General features: G+C 33.8%; 1 protein-coding gene and 1 pseudogene across 1 annotated transcript in view; both read right to left on the bottom strand.

Moving 5' to 3' along the window:
• LOC147398157 (Heavy metal transport/detoxification superfamily protein) overlaps positions 1–1,042 on the bottom strand; it is an 8,476-nt gene extending 7,434 nt beyond the window's left edge. The window contains exon 1 of the mRNA XM_086447308.1: positions 895–1,042. The gene's annotated coding sequence lies outside the window, so the exon portion shown is untranslated. The remainder of the gene's footprint in view (positions 1–894) is intronic.
• The window catches only part of LOC147398156 (uncharacterized), a 26,320-nt pseudogene extending 4,166 nt beyond the window's left edge, over positions 1–22,154 (bottom strand).

The following is a 22,154-nucleotide window of genomic DNA, read 5'->3' as shown; positions in this document are numbered from 1 at the left end:
CAACCCTCAAACAAACCATGGAAGTTCAAAAGATAAGCAAGTAAGCAACAAAACATGTGTACCACAATAAATTGGTCTCCAAATCGAGTGACATACTAAGTAGATAATGGAGTTGTTTCAAAGTATGAATCATGTAAGGGTCAGGATCAAGGGACATATGAAAAAACATATGTAAAAATAATGTAACATTAATAAATTTTCAAAATATGGGTTAGAAGTTTCATATTGAGCTGATTTTTTGTGAGGATGATCTCTATGATGGGAAGATCATCCGAAAAAAAATTAGTCCAATCTGAAACTTCTAACCCCATTAAAAGTGATTTAGAATGTGGACCGTGATCTTTTGTCAATATTTGTCAATAATTTGTAAATCAATTTTGATGGATTTAGAAGTTTCAAATTGAGCTTATTTTTAGTGAGGATGATCTCTATGATGGGAAGATCATCTGGAAAAAAAATTAGTCCAATCTGAAACTTCTAACCCCATTAAAAGTGATTTAGAATGTGGACCGTCGATTTTTTGTCAATTTTTGTCAATAATTTGTAAATCAATTTTGATGGATTTAGAAGTTTCAAATTGAGCTGATTTTTAGTGAGGATGATCATCTCATCATAGTGACCATCCTCGCAAAAAATCAGCTCAATCCAAAACCTCTAACCCATGTTTTGAAAAACCATTATTTTTACATATGTTCCTTGAATCGCCCCCATCATGTAATCATGTTTAATCTTTTGAGATTCAAGGAAAACCCTTGCAGCTTCAATGACTACTTGTCCATTGACATAGTGTTCTTCAATTTTCATCTAGGGTTTGAAAACCCCTTTCACACACATAAAAAGCTCTCACAAAATCAAAATCTCCACTATGGAGAGAGAGAGAGAGATAGTACATACCAAAGAACTCTTCAAGGTTCAAATTCGTGGTGACGGTGGTGTTCTTCTCCCCTTGTCGGCTGGTGGTGATGGAGAGGGAGTCCTCTAGGACTTCTAAATTGTGAGACTCTCTTGAGTTTCAGAGAAGAGACTTCAATGATGGTTGGAGGTGGAGATGGAAGGGCTTATAGTCGTAGATCGTGAGACAGATGGGGATTTCGAGTTGTCGTCCTGCCTTGGAGAAGAGACGGACAGTAGAAAGGTTAGAGCCTTAGAGTAGAGGTTTTATTTATTTATTTTTAAATCTTTAATTTTTGATTTTCTGTGGGGGCAAATTACAAATAGAAAAATTTTCAAAACTTCTGTGGGGGTAAAGCAGTAGAATGTTAATTTTTTTTTTAATTATCTGTTGATTTTAGAAATTCTTGTGGGGGCAATTGCCCCCACTGCTCCCACTGTAAATCCACCCCTGAACGTAATCATGATTTTCTTGTAGTGGGTGTTAGAATCCAATAACGTGTGACCTTTTGACCTATACATTTTGAGTCTTTTAACTTACATAAGGATTCTACAATTAAGATAAGTTAATAATTAACGGTAAATCTCAATATAATTAATTATAGAAATATTTTTTAGATTTTAGAAAATATTGATGAATAGGAATCCTACTAAAAGATCTTTAACCCCTATGTTTCTATTTATTTAAGTAGATTGGCACCTCATATTAGGATTACATGTGTACGCATATAACTTGTATACAAAGAAGAGAGAGGGTTTTACAACGTGGTGATCTACATCAATCACTAAAGTCCTGATTGAACCAACATGGAGAGGAAAGAGAAAGTGACTCTAGATATTAGAGAACATGTGAAAAGGTTCACGTGAATTGGGGATTTGCGCACATTGGATCAAGCACAAAATTGAGAAATGCACACCTCCATTAAATCTTGAATCATCTGTTTAACTTATGGCATAAAGTAAGTCCCCTAATCTTTATTCTTTAGGAACATGAATAGGTTTCTTGAGATATATGAATGATTCTTGATCTTGGAAAATTATGAATTTATAGTTATATGGATAAAGATTAGAATGATATAAATCTTACGTTGTCACATTGACTAGATTTCTTTTGAAATCTTGTAGAAATTTTATGATTATTAAACTAATAAATTCCAATTTTCATTTTGGGTAAAAACCCACAAATTTCAGATTTTGTTTTGAGTAACAAATCCATAAATTTCAGATTTCGTTTTGGTTAATAAACTATAAATATCAAGTTTGGTTTGGGTTTTACAAACTCATAAATTACATATTTTGATTTTAGTTTTGATTTTAAAAACCCATAAATTTTAGATTTTGTTTTCGGTTTAGGTTTTATAAACCCATAATTTTTAGATTTCAATTTTGCTTCATAAATTCCGATTTTGATTTCGTTTGGATTTCTACAATACCCATTAAAATTTTCAATTTTGATTTGATTCGGTTTATACAAACCCACAAAATTTTAAATTTGAAAATTATAAAGTTTCAGTTTTTTTTATTAATAATAAATAAAATTTGTAAATAATATATTTGTAATTATCAATAACTCTATTCAAATCGTTAATAACTTGATTTCCAAGTATTGTTATTTTTCTTATTATCATTGTTTTAATGTTTCTTCCTCATTAAGTTTTCATAATTGTGACCCTACATTATAACAATTTTATGCAATATTATTATTGAAACTTTTTGGCGAGTAGCCTAAATGTTTAGTAAATATTATTTGTCAATTCATATGTACATAAATTCTATTAACTACCAAATTAGTCTAAATTAATAAAATTTATGAAATATTTAATTACATTAAATTTTGGTCATCAGGATAACAATAAAGAATAATAATATTTATAATGACAAACTTAATTATATTAATGAGATTAGTTCAAATAAGAATTTCATTTAACTAATTAAAATCTAGTTAATGTAATATAATCTACATAAATTTAACAGAACTAAAATTGAATATCCAAAAATAACAAAACTAATTGAATAAATTATGTAAATTATATTCATCTTATGGGGTAGCCAAATTAGATTATTACCCTTAAAATGAGTGAACAATAAATATACATAGTTTAACCCAAAGGATAAATTTAGGTGATATTAATAAGTTTATTATTATCAAATAAAACTCAAGACACTTACTAGACCATTGTTTTTATTTAATTCTAAGTCTTGATTCACTGCACTTTTATGCTTTTACTGTTTTAATCCTTATCGAATTTAATTTTTAAGAATGATATGAGCACATCCAATTCACTCTAAGCATTTATAATCTTGACCCAACACTTATTTTTATGAAATTTGTGGACCTCACTGAAAATAGTAAGGTAGAGCATGAAAATTTCCTTCACTCTTGGGAAATATCAAATATGCTTAGTTTGATGTTTATGATTATAAACATCAAGACATCCTTACCTCTGACTAATATTACACAAGAGTATATGAAGAATGTGAAAAAAATGTAAATCTATTTGCAAATACTTTAATGACTGAGTTGATGACTATGAAATACAATAGGGTGTGAAGAATTCAAGATCATATCCTTAACATGACTAACAAGATGCGGAACTTAGAGCATTAAGAATGAGCATATATGATTTTTTCCTAGTACAGTTTATTCTCAATTCTCTCCCAACTCAGTTCGATCCTTTTAAGATTCACTATACCACCAATAAGGATAAGTGGAGCGTGAATTAATTGACTAGTACGTGTACTCAATAGGAGTTGAGATTGAGATAAGAAGGGAAATAATCTATTTTTATGATGACTTAAGAAGTGAGAAATAAATTAGGAAAGTAAAAGAAATAGAAGAAAAATTCATCAGGAAAAGGTAAAGGGCCTGGGAATGCAAATCAAGTTGAAGGAAAAAATAGTATTAGAGTAGAATATTACTTTTGTGACAAGGCTTGACAGATGAAGAAGGATTTCACAAAATACAGAAATTAGTTCGAAAAGATTATCTTGTTTTTGTATGTTATAAATCAAATCTAGTTGAAGTTTTTTCAAATACCTGATGGATTGATTCAAAAGCCAAAACTCTTTTTATAAGTTCGATGTAGGAATTTCTTTCAAATAAAAAACCGATGCAAAATGAAAAATCCATATTTATGGTAACTCATCTCAAAGCACAAGTGTTAGTTGTGAAAACCTATCATTTGATATTGAAGACTAGTCATCTGATAAACCTGAAAAACATTTTTTATATTCCTACTATATCTAAAAATTTGATTTTTTTATTATTTATATTAGATAATTTAAGTTATTCAGTTTCTTTTGAAAGTGGACAAATAAAATAGTTTGAAACATGTCTTGATAAATGAACATTCCTCAATCTTGTGGTATAAACGTTTGGGGGCACATCTCTAGAACTAGGATAAAGAGATTGGTGAAAGACAAAGTTTTGGACTTCACATATTTTTCATTATCCATGAATTACGTTAAAGAAAAACAAACCAAACATATTAAGAAAAAAATCACAAAAAGTAAAAAAATTCTTGAGATCATACATACTGACATTTGTGGATACTTTCCCATTATATGCTTAAGTGGAGAAAGATACTTTATCACCATTATAGATGACCTTTTTAGGCATGATTATGTCTATTTGATACATGAAAAAATCTCCATCTGTGTATATCCTCCAATTATTTATAATTGAGATATAAATGTAGTTAAGTAGGACAGTTAAAATAATTAGGTTAGATAGATAAGATGAATACTATGGTAAATTTAATGAATTAGGTCAGAATTCTGGTTCATTTGCTAAATTTTTAAAAAATTTGACATTTGTGCACAATACACAATGCCTGATATGCTTCAACAGAATGGTGTGACTGAAAGGTGTAATCGTACATTTATGGATATGATTAGAAGTATGTTGAATCATTCAAAAATTCTAGAAGTATGTTGAGTCATTCAATAGTTGTAATAGTAGCATTAAAGATCGTTCTTTATATTTTAAATAGAATTTTTGGTAAGACAATTTTCAAAATTTCTTTTGAGTTATGAACTGGAAAGAAATCTAGTTTAAAACATTTACATATTTGAGATTGTCCAACGGAAGCAAGAATCTACAATCCACAAGAAAAAAAATAGATCAAAAGACTATAGACACCTCATTTTTGCATCTGCCTAATTTGACAATTCGTCACCCAGTTGTTATGGATTCCTAATGAGCTCATAATATGCGAAGAATTCGAAAGCCTGAGAGTTTCTTTTCTAATTTTTCCATTTGTAGCATTTTCATCTTTATTACTCGTTACAACTTGACATAAAAAAAATTATGCACACCTAGGATCGCTACATTATACATTTAATTTAGTAAGTACGTACGCTTAGATTCTTTATACATTTTGGTAACCTAGAGACCTTACAACACTAGGAAAATATGACCTTAAGACTTAGAAATAATCAGGTTGAGATTGAAAGAAACCTCACGCCAAAATCAGAAAAAATTAATAAAATAATAAAAATACCCCTTGTGGGTTCCATACCTCTAAAAAGTTTAGAAAGTACTTGTATTACCCTCAGATTGTGATTTCGAGTCTAATGAGACTAAAATTGATAAAAATGAAGAAGTTTATAAAAAATCACAAAAAACGACTAAAATACTCGTTGATGTCCGACTTTTACCTAGAGACCTTAATTCTTATGAAAACTTGATTGAAAATAAATTTTTGAAAAATTTATACAAATCAAAAAAATTTAGAAACCTCAAACTTAGGAAAATTGAAAATTTTCACATAAAATAATAAAATAAAAAATTAAAACTTAATCAACCAATCAAATTAAAATTAATCAATCAACCAAATCGAAAATTTAAAATTAATTTAACCAATCCATTTGAAATCTTAACTTAATCAACCAATTTTTTTTTACCAAATTAAACCAATTATTGATTAACTCTAGATCAATTTTATCGAACCATTCAAAGCCATCATTGAGTTAACCAAATCATGAACGGATCAAATTTATTAACAATATCAATTCAACTTAAGGTAATTAACTAAAATCTCGATTGAATGACCAATTGAAGGACTATGAAATTCCGAAATACATAACCTACGTGATTAGCCAAAGACATCGGAGAAGTTTTGATACAAAACATGTGAGATTCATGGGATCATTACCCAATAGATGTTGAACAAAATGAAAAACATGGGATCACTCCCTCCACTCTCACATACTAACATATATGGATTTTCCTCATAAATTTGGCCAACAAAAATAGAAATAAGAAATGAAAACAAAAAATGGAATATTCATCATTTTTTGGTTCGACCAACAAATCATACAAGAAAGGGGAAACATTAAAAGGGAAATTTCTAAAAATAGAAAAAACAAAAATAATACTATAAATGGGGGTTTTATTCTCATAAAAAAGGGGTTGAAAGATGAGGAACCAGCAAAAAGTCTAATGAAAAAATAAAAAGAAGAAAGAAAGAAAGAAAAAGTGCAACCCATCCTCTTGGTTGAAAAAAAGACCACACTCTCCCTCTAACCATTCTTTCACTGTATCATATAGTACTGGCAACAAAGAGAAAAAATAGAAGAAGAAAAAGAAAAAGAAAAAAGAATAGAAATTAACCTCCATCGCCCCCAAGCAACCCTTCTCATTTTTCTTTTCAATGCCCTAATAGACCCACAACAACACCTCTCTTCTCTCATTTCAATGCCCCAACAGACCCACAATAATCCCTCTCCTCTCTCCTTTCAACACCTAACAGACCCACAACAACCCCTTTCTTCTCTCCTTTTAACGCCCCAATAGACCCACAACAACCATTTTCATATTTTATTTCAACGTTCCGATAGACCCCACAACAGCAACACCTTTCCTTTCTCTTTGGATGATTAAATTGTATACCTTGATTTGCACATAATAATAAGGGCACCTTTACGAGGATGACACTATAAGATAAGAATCGGATTTCATCACATGAATCTTGCCCTTTTAGGAAATTGAATTCACAATCAAAAGTTTAATTAAAATTGGTCAGACTCGATTATATGCCCTACCGAGCTCATTAAGCAAAACTAAAATAAGTTGTACCAATTGAACTTCTTGGTCGAAATCAATGCTTAAGGAGATCCTGTCCCCTTGTACCTCGTTGTACTTGTAGACACCCCATTTTTGCACTCGCCTGATTAATCAACTCGTCAATCCAATTACAATGATTCCCAATCATGGATGTGTATTCCATTGCTTTATTTTGTTACCAGATGTGTTTCAGAAATCCGGATGAGGTATCTCAAGTTGACAAAACCTTAGAGAACCACGCTACGCTAGGAAAATACGACCCCAGAAACATAGAAATCATCATCTTGCAAACCAAAAAGAAACTTCACGATAAAAATCACTAAAAAATTATCAAATTACCAAAATACCCTAACCTCAAAACAACCCTAGAGCCTACATACGCTTAGGAAAACTCTCTCGAACACATAAAATAACAAATCGGAACCAAATAAATCATTTCACCAATTTTAACAGAATTTGACAAAATTACGAAAATGCCCCTCATAAAGTTTACAATCATTTCACACAAAAAATTTCATAAATAATACAAAATAATATTTCCATTGAATTCCTTATGAAAAATTGATTCTAAAACATCATAGAACATTAAAAACCGACTTAAAACGTGAAAAGTCCTCTCCGGGGGTAAAACGGTAAGGTAATTTCACAATTTTCATAATTAAAAAATTCGAAATTAATAAATAAAATATTAAATAATTAAAGTGAAACATTGATGAAATTAATTTAAAAATTTGAACCTAAAAAATCGATCAATCGGACTTTCGGGTAAAATTGTTGAGGGTTCGTGGGATATTTCTTTAAGGACCCCTCCATTTGGGGGTCCAAAGAATTAAAGAAATAATGGAAGGGGGTTCTCCAAAATTTAAAGTCAATCAAGCAAGACTGTAGTCAAAGTATTAAAGTTAATCAAGTGAGACTAAAGTCAAAATTAAAGTCAACTAAGCAAGACTGAAGTCAAAATATTAAAAGTCAATCAATTAAGACTAAAGTCAAAACATTAAAAGTCAATCAAATAAGACCAAAAGTCATAATAGAATTCTAATTAAATAATAACTCTATCTAATAGAGTTCTAACTTAAAAACAATTCTACCTAAAACAATTCTAATTAAAACACAATTCTACCTAAAACAATTTTAACTAAAACACAACTCTAATTAAAAGATCTCTAATTAAACACTAACTCTATCCAAATCAACCTTAAAAAAATTCTATAAATAGAGAGCTCACACCCTATTTTCGTATCAAATCATAAACCCTAAGAGAAGTAGGTCTAGAAGCTCCCCTAGCCCCCCATAAACCTTAGTTTTGGAGCCCCAACTCCTTACCTAACATCCCTCCTTCAATTTTAGTCTAGAAAACACCTAAAATCCCTCCAAAAATACCCCCAAATCCGTAACAAACTTGAAGAGTTCAGATCCAAAAACAAGGAGATACCTTGATCTAGGAGATCCGAAGTCAAATCCGGAGACAGAACGAAGCAAGGGAATACAGTACAAGGAGCTCTTTTTGTCAGATCTGAGGGAACAAAATCTTTGCTATCGGAAAGGTAAGGTATGTAATTTTTTATTTTTATCTAGGTTTTTAGCAATGTGATATATTTGGAAGTTAGTAGAGACCGACTTTGGTCGGGCGGGGTTGGTGCCTAACACCTTCCAACCCCGTAACATGATCCCCGAATTCAAATTTTTTGTGGTAAATTAGTTCTTTTTATCCATGTTAGAGTCAGTTTGGTTCCTAGACCACAATAACTAGGTGGCGACTCCCAAATCTCAATGGTCAAAAGTGGATCCGCGCACCCCGCGGATCGAGGGCGCTTTCAGTGGCGACTCCACTGGGGACTATTGAGGATCAAACTTGAAAAACCCCAAGTATGGGAGCATTGCCAAGATGACCTAGATTTTTTTATTATTTAGTTGGATTATTTTATTTATTTTTTGTCTGTTTATTTACTTTTTGTCTTGATTGTAAATGATTTTGGGTATTTCATTATTTTTTCAATTAAGGATCACTTTTTGATGACCCCAAATAATGAAAGATTCAAATTGACCTATTAAAATGATGGAATGATGAAGGTTGGACAGAAATATTAAAACTTTTTTAGAGAATATTCTAGTGAGAATTAAGTCTGGGAGCCTATTAATAAAACATAGATCTCGTCGAGTAGATTAATTTAGAATCTGAGTTCACTCAATTTCGTTATCGGAAGCCTTAGATATCATCGATGCAAGTTCAATCTGTAAATTTGGAATTATTTCTGAATGAAAGTTGGGACAGCAATGTTAAAACTTTTTTAAGAATATTTTAGTGAGAATTAAGTCTGGGAACCTTTAATAAAACGTAGATCTCATTGAATAGATTAATTTAGAACTTGAGTTCACTCAATTTCGTTATCGAAGCCTTAGATATCATCGATGCAAGTTCAATCTGTAAATCTGGAATTATTTCTGAATGAAAGTTGGACAGCAACGTTAAAACGTTTTTATAGAACATTCTGGTGAGAACTAAGTCTGGACACCTATTAATAAAATGTAGATCTCATCGAGTAGATTAATTTAGAACTTGAGTTCACTCGATTTCGTTATCGGGAGTCTTAGATATCATCGATGCAAGTTCAGATTGTATTTTCCTAATTCACAGAAAATCTGAATTTATCTAATGTTGGCACAATTAATGTTCTTGAGAGTGAGCTCATCTCAACCATTGTCATTCTATCATCAATGTAACACCTATTGGAATCTCGATTTATTTTGGATCACCCAAAAGTGATCATTGATTGGACTTAAAAATTAAAAATTATGCATATTGCAATGTTTGTTGATCATTATCATATGCCATATTTATTGATTAATTACCATGATCTTGCTTGAAATACATGATTGATGTTGATCGTAATGTTAATGTGCTTATGTGATGGGAATAATGTGATCTTAATTAAATATTCATATGATTTGAATGATTTTGGTTTTGATTAAACGTATGATTGGTTTAATTGGATCCATGGGCCCATTTGTTTGAAAAAGTCCCGGGCACACACCCACCCTGTTTTGCACACACCACATGCACGTTTACTGTTTTACTACTCACTTACACGTCCCATTTAGCCAACGTGGCACTAGTGCGTGGCCCGATCTATTCGGAGATGCGACGTCATTCATGAAACCCACAACTCCAGTCACGTACCTTAGGGTATATCAAACTGGGGGCATCAATACCATCTAATCAGGTGATTCTGAGAAGTATGTTGATGCACCCAGGCTGGAGCGACCTGAGCCTTTGACCTATTGTAAGCCACACAGTCACATGTCCCGATTGCCAACGTAGTACTAGTACGTGGTCGGTCCCCTCGTGGGATGCCAAACCATTTATGAAAGCTACAACTCTTGACTCGTACCTGTAGGTATAAAAGATAGTCTAAGTATATTAATTGCACTTCTTGGTCAAAATCGGTGCCTAAGCAAGATCTTGCCCCGCTGTACCCTACTGTACGAGGGGGATAGACTACGTCTATTCTAGACGAGAGGTATTTAAGTGGGCCCTTGCTCAGCATTGTGCGCCACCTCTCAACTGGAGATCAAACTGACTGTTTTTGGCTTCAGAGAAGTGAATTGAGGTTTTAGATTATCACCTATACGGTATATCAAACCAATTCACCACGTATCGAAAGGTATATAGGTGTGCTTGGACAAGGGTTGCCAGATAAAAATGCATTGCACGTAGTAAGCTTAGAGTCTAGAAACCTTCCCAGTAGGTCACGACTCGAACTTATCGTGGGTGTTCCCGGGTTGTTTATTGAATGAATGCATGTGATTGATGAATGTATGTGAGTGATGTGAATGATGAGATCAAGAATGTATGGTGTCCTCAAGGATAAAAATTTTTCTTTTTGAAAATTAAAATTGGGTGCACGACCGCCCAATAAAGAATCAATTTTTTACAATAATTTATAATGACCCAGTCCATCTCGATCCAATAATCATGATGGGTCGGGCCATTTAGATCAAAATGGAAATCAAATTCTTTTCTAAATTCGGGTTTCAACCCATTTTAAAGAAGAGAAATGGTTTACAAAAGGAAAGTATTTTATAGAAGAAATGTTCTCTAAAAAATATACATATATTTTCCAAAAAAAGTGTTGTTTTCTAAGAAAAAGTATTTTCCAGAAAATGTTTTCCATAAGAACAAGATTTTCCAAGAGAAAATGCTTTCCAAATAACAAACTATTTTTCAGAAGAAAATGTTTTCCGAAAGAAAAGAAAATGAAGGAAAAATGATTTACAAAAGATCTATTTTTGCATGAAAAATTTTTGAAATATGTTTTTCACCAAAAACCTATTTTTTTTGCATGGATCTTGTAAAATTATCAAAATATGTTTTTCTAAAAAGAAAATGACTTGCAAAAAAATAATCAGATTTGTGAAAGTTTTATTCAATGAAAACATTATTTCCAATAATTTCCAAGAGTGCAATAAAATTATTTCCTTCTGAATAATCATTGAGCGGATGAATTGTTTAATGGATTGGTGCACAAAATTCAATAAAATCTCAGGGTTCTTTTAAAATGTTATCAAGGGGGTGACACTGAAATTGGTTAAATTCACCTTCAAAGAGGTTTAAGGGTTATCATTGTACCTAAGCTCAATCGTCCACCGTCTAGCTAGGGTTACTAGTCCAGTCAGTTGGAACGAACGTCAACGCCAAATCAATCCTTTAGAATTTCTTAACATCGCCCAGTTATTCCCTGAAGATCATAGTACTTTAGTCTTGTCGGTTATAAGCAATGTCTCAATCCTTAGTCCTAATCAAGCCCGTTGTGGGTAGTTGTATTGAGTTTTCATGACTTATTTGAGTTAGCTCGAGTCCAATTTTTCAATGTCATATTTTCTTTAGATCGAGTCTACTCTTTTTCTGTCGAGTCGAGTTAGTTTGTCGAGTCATAGAGGTGTCTGTCGCCCCTTTTGAATTTGATTGGCTAAAGGAAATATTTGAATATCTTGAACGCATTAATGAATTAACTACTAATCTGGCTTCAAGGATAGATTTCTTTCTTGAGCAAGAAGATAAGAGTCAGGCTCAACGTTTAATCAAGAAAACAAAGGTTATTGACCTCGGAACAGAAAATATTTCCTAAAGAGATTCAAATAGAAACCCTCTTATCCCTAAAGGAACACAAGGGGATAATGAATTTACTTAGAAATTTCAAAAGACTTGTTCGTGTGATCTGATGATGATGTGTTAGGTGCAAGCTTGGGTGTTGTTCAACACGGAATAGATACTCGTCTATATCGATGGAATTAAAGAAGATGTTATAAAATGTATCAGCACTATCCTTACTACATCTTGAGTTTTAAATCACATATTATCATTCGATATGAGGGTACCTTTTGAACTGATATCTGATAATGGGTCGTACTTCAAAGCATAAATCATTACTCTATGTTTAAAGTTGAAGATCCGGAAGCACAAATCAACCCCCTACCGTCCTCAGATCAATGGAACGGTTGAAGCAGTTAGTAAGAATGTTAAGACTATCATCAGGAAAATGTGTCAATCACATCGAGATTGGTCAGAAAAATTATCATTCACACTATGGACATATCAAACTTCAATTTGATCCTCTACTGGAGCTACTCCCTACTCCTTAGTGTATGGCATGGAAGCAGTCTTGCCAGTTGAAATGGAAATTTCGTCTCTTAGGGTCTTGTTGGAAAATCATTTGCTAGAAACAGATTGGGTTCGTCAGTAGTATGAAGAATTAAACTTGATCGAAGAAAACGAGTTAAAGCCCTGTACCATGTGCAAGCTTATCTAAGAAGAGTCACCCGTGCATTTGACAAAAAGGTCAAAGCTCATCATTTACAGGTCAAGGATTTAACTATCAGACTTCAAAGAAAATTGAACACTCCTCCTCGATTATAGGAGAAAGTCTGAACCCAATTGAAGAAATTCATTCATTAAGGAAATACTGTCTGGAAAAGTCGTCAGACTTCAAGATCATGATGGAGGTGAACTACCAGAGTCAACCAACCTTGACCGGATCAAATGGTACTATATTTAAGGAGGCCATTTTTGGCCGAATCAATTTTCCTGCTACCCAGTTCATTATCTCCTTTCTCAGCCCTTTGCAGCCTTTTCAAAAAAAAATTGTGCCTTTTATTTCTTAGCCTGATCACCTAACCTAGGGGAGGGAATATTCAAACTACGTTTTGGTCTGATCCCAAAATTCTGGGGTACGTAGGCAACCTGAGAAGTTACTTCAGGCCCGACCACATCAAAAAAATAAAAATAGATTCCCCGACAAAGAAAAAATCTAAAAAAAAAATTCAAAAGAAAAAAATTGTCAAAGTGGGGAAGAAAATTCAAGGAAAAAGAAAATAATTTAAAAGGAAATGTCACACAAGGGGCATTTGGGTTTTTGAGCCTCAAAATCCCTTTCTTTTTATACCTAGTCCTAAGCTTACCCATGAAAGTCCTCCTAAGTACCGTGCGAGAAGTCAAGAAAGATAGCAAAGCATGATCAGACAACAACTCCAGAAGTTCAGAAGGGAAGAAGAAGAAAAAAATCTGCTAAGTTGAAAACCCAAAAAGGGCGGCTTAGGCAAAAATTAAGGTAAGCTCGCAAGGTTGAAGATCTGAAAGGATGACCTTGACAACAATCAAAGCAAGGAAAAAAGAAAAAATTGTAAGCTCGCTAGATCGAAAACCTGAAAAGGTAATCTAGGCAAAAGCTAGAGCAAGCTCGCTGGATTGAAAACCTGAAAAGGCGATCTAGGCAAAACTTAGAGCTATCAAAAAATAAAAGAAAATCTCCGTTCAGTTGAGAAGTTGAAAAGGTAGCCCGAGCTGAAATATCAGAAGTCCGAATGATCAAGTTTCAATACCCAGTTTGAACCAAATATAGACTCAGTGGATACAAGTATCTCGTCTATGATTGATCTGAAGAGTTTCATGTCCCTAAGTGAACCGACGGGGAGAAAGAACAAATTCTATGATGAATTTCAGAAAGAAATATTTTGTTCCAATTTCTTTGAGCCTGACTCAAAATCTTCAATATAAAAAGTCAAAATTAAAAGTTAAACCTTTATTGCGCTTGCGGTAATCAAGGATTTCAAACTTTCATAACAAGGGCACTTCCTTTTTCTAAAGAGTACAGTTTCCCCCCTTACACTAAGGGCATTTATTTTCAAATTATATTCGATTATCCCCAGTGCAATGTTCCTTGTCAAACTAGGGGCATTTTTGTTCTGATGCCTGGTCAATTTCAACCCCAACGGATAAGGTTAACTTTGAATTAAAGGTTTCCCTCTTGATAGCAATTTTGAAAACTCCTTAGATTCAAAGAGAGTTAAAATGTTTACCGGACCTTCATAAAATCCAACTTTTTATTAAAAAAAATTTCAAATGCGAGGTTAATCTCCTGTTCGTTCCTAAAAAGCTTAGTTCATTACTCTTTCACTCCGAGTAGGTAGAGTAGAACTTCCCAAAATAATTAATTCATTACTCTTTCACCCTGGGCAGGTAGAGTAGGATTCCTAAAACAATTAGTTCATTACTCTTTCACTCCGAGTAGGTAGAGTAGAACTTCCCAAAATAATTAGTTCATTACTCTTTCACCCTGGGCAGGTAGAGTAGGACTCTCAAAAAGCTTGGTTCATTACTCTTTCACTCCGAGTAGGTAGAGTAGAACTTTCCAAAAAAAAAAAAAATTAGTTCATTACTCTTTCACCCTGGGCAGGTAGAGTAGGACTCCTAAAAAATTAGTTCATTACTCTTTCACTCCGAGTAGGTAGAGTAGAACTTCCCAAAAAAATTAGTTCATTACTCTTTCACCCTGGGCAGGTAGAGTAGGACTTCTAAAAAGCTTAGTTCATTACTCTTTCATTTCGGGTAGGTAGAGTAGAACTTCCCAAAAAAAATTTAGTTCATTACTCTTTCACTCTGAGTAGGTAGAGTAGAGTAGAACTTTCCAAAATAAAATTAGTTCATTACTCTTTCACCCTGGGCAGGTAGAGTAGGACTCCTAAAAAATTAGTTCATTACTCTTTCACCCTGGGCAGGTAGAGTAGGACTTCTAAAAAGCTTAATTCATTACTCTTTCACTCCGAGTAGGTAGAGTAGAACTTCCAAAAAAAAAAAAACAAAAATAGTTCATTACTCTTTCACTCCAGGTAGGTAGAGTAGAACTTCCCAAAAAAATATTTAGTGCATTACTCTTTCCCTCTGAGTAGGTATAATAAGACTCTCAAAAAAATATAAATTTATTACTCTTTCACCTAGGGTAGGTAGAGTAGGACATTTAACTTTCTCCCAACTTTTGCTCAGATTTGTCTCAAATATCATTCAAATTTTCTCGAGTTTTGTTTTACTCAGATTTTACTCAATTTCACACAGTGCACACACTTGCACTTTTTAGTCAGGGAGAATTCTCTAAAATTCAAGGATCTGACACTGTCAGTGAGAGCTCTCAATCAAGGACCTGACAATCTTTTAATTCGGGGAGAGCTTTACCCTCAAGGATCCGAACACCTTGACGAATTGCTGAATCAGACTGCAAAATGAACTGTCACTAGCTTTGGCATTCAGATATCGCACTATCTACCAAAATAGATTTGCTATCTAGCTTGCTTCAACCCTCTGCCAAAGAGGGGCATCTGTAGACACCCCATTTTTGCACTCGCCTGATTAATCAACTCGTCAATCCAATTGCAATGATTCCCAATCATGGATGTATATTCCATTGCTTTATTTTGTTACCAGATGTGTTTCAGAAATCCGGATGAGGTATCTCGAGTTGACAAAACCTTAGAAACCACGCTACGCTAGGAAAATACGACCCCAGAAACATAGAAATCATCATCTTGCAGACCAAAAAGAAACTTCACGATAAAAATCACTAAAAAATTATCAAATTACCAAAATACCTCTAACCTCAAAACAACCCTAGAGCCTACATTACGCTTAGGAAAACTCTCTCGAACACATAAAATAACAAATCGGAACCAAATAAATCATTTCACCAATTTTAACAGAATTTGACAAAATTACGAAAATGCCCCTCATAAAGTTCACAATCATTTCACACAAAAATTTTTATAAATAACACAAAATAATATTTCCATTGAATTCCTTACGAAAAATCGATTCTAAAACATCATAGAACATTAAAAACCGACTTAAAACGTGAAAAGTCCTCTCCGGGGGTAAAATGGTAATTTCACAATTTTCATAATTAAAAAATTCGAAATTAATAAATAAAATATTAAATAATTAAAGTGAAACATTGATGAAATTAATTTAAAATTTTGAACCTAAAAAATCGATCAATCGGACTTTCGGGTAAAATTGTTGAGGGTTCGTGGGATATTTCTTTAAGGACCCCTCCATTTGGGGGTCCAAAGAATTAAAGAAATAATGGAAGGGGGTTCTCCAAAATTTAAAGTCAATCAAGCAAGACTGTAGTCAAAGTATTAAAGTCAATCAAGTGAGACTAAAGTCAAAATTAAAGTCAACTAAGCAAGACTGAAGTCAAAATATTAAAAGTCAATCAATTAAGACTAAAGTCAAAACATTAAAAGTCAATCAAATAAGACCAAAAGTCATAATAGAATTCTAATTAAATAATAACTCTATCTAATAGAGTTCTAACTTAAAAATAATTCTACCTAAAACAATTCTAATTAAAACACAATTCTACCTAAAACAATTTTAACTAAAACACAACTCTAATTAAAAGATCTCTAATTAAACACTAACTCTATCCAAATCAACCTTAAAAAAATTCTATAAATAGAGGTGCTCACACCCTATTTTCGTATCAAATCATAAACCCTAAGAGAAGTAGGTCTAGAAGCTCCCCTAGCCTCCCATAAACCCTAGTTTTGGAGCCCCAACTCCTTACCTAACATCCCTTCTTCAATTTTAGTCTAGAAAACACCTAAAATCCCTCCAAAAACACTCCCAAATCCGCAACAAACTTGAAGAGTTCAGATCCAAAAACAAGGAGATACCTTGATCTAGGAGATCCGAAGTCAAATCCGGAGACAGAACGAAGCAAGGGAATACAGTACAAGGAGCTCTTTTTGTCAAATCTGAGGGAACAAAATCCTTGCTATCGGAAAGGTATGTAATTTTTTTATTTTTATCTAGGTTTTTAGCAATGTGATATATTTGGAAAGTTAGTAGAGACCGGCTTTGGCCGGGCGGGGTTGGTGCCTAACACCTTCAAACCCCGTAACATGATCCCCGAATTCAGATTTTTTGTGGTAGATTAGTTCTTTTTATCCATGTTAGAGTCAGTTTGGTTCCTAGACCACAATAACTAGGTGGCGACTCCCAAACCTCAAGGGTCAAAAGCGGATCCGCGCACCCCGCGGATCGAGGGCGCTTTCAGTACTAGGGGGATAGACAACGTCTATTTCAGACGAGAGATTACTTAAGAGTGTCTTTGCTTATCATTGTGCTCTACATCTCAATTAGGGATTAAATTGGCTACTTTCGATTTCAGATAATTGGGTTTGAAGCTCAGATTATCACTTTGAAATAGTTAAGAGTTGTCTAATCGTAGGAACCCAATGATCACGTGTGAATTCCTCTGTTTCTTGTGTGCAAGTCTGTAGTATATGTTAAAATAGATATAGAACCACAAGCAGATTTACATCGTCATGGAGTTTAGGAGAGAATCTTGAATCCCGTGCGTCCTATGTGATAATTACAGTCCTTCTCCTAAATGTTGTCCGACTCTGCCTATGCTTCGTGCTACGTAGGCCAATATGTATCATTCTCACAATTCTTATTGGATGCCGACACCTAATTCGTTCGACCAACCATACCACGTAGATAATTGGTTTTCTTCGGATATCATACCGTATCAGAACAAGTTCAGTCAAGATAGTCATTTTGATAACCATGAGGGTTATTATATGCAGAACACCTTGATAATAAATCTAACCATAATTTCCTAACAATCCTATGATTCTTAACATTTCTTCGAATATAGAGCTATAGAGCCAAAGTTAATATCCAGTTACTCATTTTTGTCCATTCTTCCAACGTCGTCATTAAAGTCATTTGATGACTAAGTTGTTAAATCAATAATAACAGTTCATCCAACAACAATAATTCATTCAACAACAACGGCTCCATCAACAACAACGAGACATTGATCAAACCTTAATCAGCTTGAAGAAAATTGATCAATTCGAAATTGAGGATGTTTTAATCATAGAAAATCCACCATTATTTCAAAATAACCTTAGCGACTAATTCCATTCTTTTGAGAAATTCGATGATTGTCTATCAATGACTAATAACAGATTATCAATTGAAGCCCAACTAGGTCAGCTAACTGTGCCCTTAGAAGAAAGAGAGAATGATTATTTTTATAAAGAGATAACCCCTGAGAGTCAATCAATGTTTCAAATTTCTAATGAACTAGTCAATTGTACAAATCTGGCTAAGAAAATTGATCTACTATCAGAGGAGACTATTGTCCCAGAGGAATCAAGGATTAACTCTAATTTGTTAATCACACCAATTCCAACCATTATTGATCTAACATCGTACCCCATCCAGTTTATCCTTTTTACAAAATTCTAAAGACCATACCTATCTTACAACTTCCATTCCCTTAGGGAATACGATGGTTGAGAATTATTTAAAAAAGGTGATGACACTAAGAACTGACGATAAACTAGGTATGTTGATCATTTTCATGTCTTGACGATAATCAAAATTTGTCTTCTTATCATTTGGGGTAGTAAATTGATTGATGTGTCCGTCAAATTAGATGCTAGGAAAATACTTAGGATTTGAATTTTTTGATAGGTCTGGTTGAAGACATTAAACTTAGCGTTGCTTAGGAAGCAACCTATGTGTTTTGTTTTAATAAGTAGTGTAGTTAGGAAACAAAACTTTCTTAAAAAAAACCCTCTAACCCTATTCCATTTCTCATTCTCTTCTTCTTCAAGTTAACTCTCAACCAAATCAATCAATTAGTGTTATTAAGACTACAGACTGATTAGCAATTGTTGATTGACCAGTAGAGACAGATGTTGGCCTATATTGGGGAGAAGAAGGTACAGGCCACTGAAAGTTAAGATTCAAATTATGATGGGTTTAATTATTAGATTAAGGTGTTTTTAGGTTATTTTTCAATTCTTAAGTAGGATTTCATTTATGCAAAACTATTGCGGAAATTATAATTGTTATAACCTTCAATCTTTTTAGATTAGTTGTAACAAGATTTGCACATTAATGTCTAATCCGTTTCAAATGTGATATAACATTTTTCTTTTTTTTTTCTTACTGCTTGCATATTGAGGACAATATTTCATTTAGATTTGGGGTATTAAGTGAAAATACGTGCTTCGTACCATATCTAGTCCTAGAGGGGGGGTGAATAGGATAATTAAAATTTCTTTCGATTTATCCAATTTTAACTTAGATTGATAATTTGACTATGTGTTCTAAGTCATTCACCTAGCCTCGATTTGGCACTTATGTCTCTAAGATGCATTTAATGAAATACACTTGAAATTTAATCATTCATTTAATCATGTCATTCAATGACACATTCATATACGATTTACCTATTCGACATTTTATGGCATCGCATGACATTCAAAACATTCAAGTGTAAATTGCGGAATTATAAACACATGCACAAAACATACGTCATCTAATGGATCGACAATGTGCTTACATCCATTCTTATGGCAAGTCTCTAGTTTGTAATGCAATTGAAATTTTCTTAGAATATAAACATTCATCGTATGACATACTTAGCATAGTATTCATTCATAGCATACATTCATCTAAGTATAAACTAATAGAAGCATTTTCACAAACACGAGACAAGCATTTTATAGTGGTTCGGCAACGTGCCTACATCCACTCTCAAGATTCCTACCTAGGAACTTGGTGTTCACTATCAAAGGGGTTTATGGTTCACCTCAAACCTTTTACATAGAATTTTTATACATAGGCTAAATTCTAAAACCTTAAGATCGAGAGAATGCATTCTCTCGAAATTGTGAGTTTTGTTCCTCGGAAACTCATAAACCTCTACTCTTGTCAAGAATCCTCGATTCTAATCAAGAGCTTGGTTTTTGAGGGCTGAACCAAGTAACCACATACATATATTTTTAAAATTAAAAATAAAGTCAAAGACTCACTCAACTTCATAAGATTTGTCAATGGAGATCTTGAGTTCTTGGAGTCCTTGAGCTTACAAGTACGTCTCGACGGTTGGATCTTCCAATCAAGCTTTCGAGTTTGTCGGCTACTTGTAATTACTCCTACCATCATCTCCTTTTTGCTCCTTGCTCTATGAATGTACCAATGTGTGTGCAAGGTGACGTTTGATGAGCGGAGAGGGATCAAATGAGAAGTCTAGGAATGTTGAAGGGTTCACCTAAGTTAGACTCTCATGAAAGTAGAGAAGACTCTCAAAATGTGGAGAGAAGAGAGGCAATCTTCTCTAGGATTGATCCAAAGGAAGGGCTAAGGGTCAAAAGGATTTTCAATGAAGTTTGAGCCCTTCCATGGCTAGAGAGAGGGTTAAAAGTATGTAGAAATGGAGGGTTTACTTATCTCAAGCTTCAACCGACCCAAATGAATGAGTTGGAGTTGTTATATATGAGAAGAGAGCAAATTCGTGGCTCAACGGTCATAAATATGACCGTTTGATCGCTTGCTGTCGGTGGCACCGTCAGCCACAAGTGAGGCACATCAGTAAATTACCAAAATGCCCCCACAGAGTGTTTTGACCATAACTTTCAAACGGTAGCTCCGTTTTGTATGCTGTTCGGGGAGTTGATAGATATTACTATTTAGAATATCCCCAAACTGCCACCAAGGGGTGGATCATGATAAAAAAGGGTAAAATGACCAAAATACCCTTTTTATCATTTTTGGTCAAAACTAGCTTTCGGGAAGTCCGATGTCGAAACGGTTCGAAGGTGTGCTAGATTTTACCTATATAATAACACCTATAAAACACCAAGGATAGAAAATAGTTTTAGGGTGGTCAAATCTTTAATGTCCCCTCTATGTCCATATTCGATTCCCAAAAGGTACGATGAGTGAACGGGTCGAGGAAAGAGTTTTCCTAGTTACAACGGGTCGACCTATCAATCATCTAAGTGTTGGAAAATGGTATTAGGTAGTCTCATTACCTCTTAGGCTTTGTGCATACACATGGAAGCTTTTTGTCGAGGTATGTACGGTTGAGCAGCTTTAACGGAGTCTTCATATGTCTTCATTGGTAAATCGATCCGACACTCAACATGTGTCTCGGGATTGACAAAATATGGAACTTACATTAAGTTAGCTCACAATTGCATTGCATTTCATTTTAGTTTAGTTTCATGTTTTTCAAAAAAAATTGAAAAAATAAAAAATATTTAATATTTGCAAAATATTTAATATTTGTATATATTATTTACATATGAATTTCAAATCTCAGGCTTATGTTCTAACTTTTGATCATTAGTTCTTTTTTATTATTCCCTCATCACTAAAAGGAAAATGACGTCAAAATCATCATTACTGAAGCGAGCTACCCTCTCCTGATAGGTATGGGAAGCCTCATCCCCCCTCGACAAATAGAAACCTTATCAAGACCTCCGTGCTAACCCGACTCATCTTCCCCACCATGGAGGCAAGGACTCTCTTGATACCCAACAGCTTGTCTACCTTGGGGATAGTTAGTACGGATAGGGGTAGAGGCTCTCCATCTATGGTGATGCCCGTGATAACAATAAATTTGATGACCGAATGCCTATCTACACCTCTAACATATGAAATGATCATTGGGAACCATCTTTCCCACATGGCCAATAACAGCAGACGGTCAGCCCTGAGAGTGTGGATTTGCAAAAATGCGCCTACACTGATTGTCATGAACTGTGTCTAGATATCATTGGAGAACAATGCATTAGTAAACAAAAATAAGCTCCATGGGCCTTTGAAGTTGGTAGACGGATACGGGGTCGAGATGTCCAACCGTAGTAACATCGACAAATACTTTCCAAGTCCACATAGGAATGAGGTATCATAGACCCTCTCATTCTCCACTACAAGGATCTCAACCCTGGGAGCATCCCGACCAACTTTATCACTACTAAATCCTATCAGTTTTGTACATGCCATCCGTAGCTTTGCTACCTCGTCCTCTACCAGTTCTATTGCTCCTACCAT

This window comes from Akebia trifoliata, chromosome 7, assembly GCF_017979445.1.
Source record: "Akebia trifoliata isolate Shusen 1 chromosome 7, ASM1797944v1, whole genome shotgun sequence".
Taxonomy (NCBI): domain Eukaryota; kingdom Viridiplantae; phylum Streptophyta; class Magnoliopsida; order Ranunculales; family Lardizabalaceae; genus Akebia; species Akebia trifoliata.
Note: the sequence above shows the minus strand (reverse complement) of the source record. Positions and strands in the feature narration are given on the sequence as shown.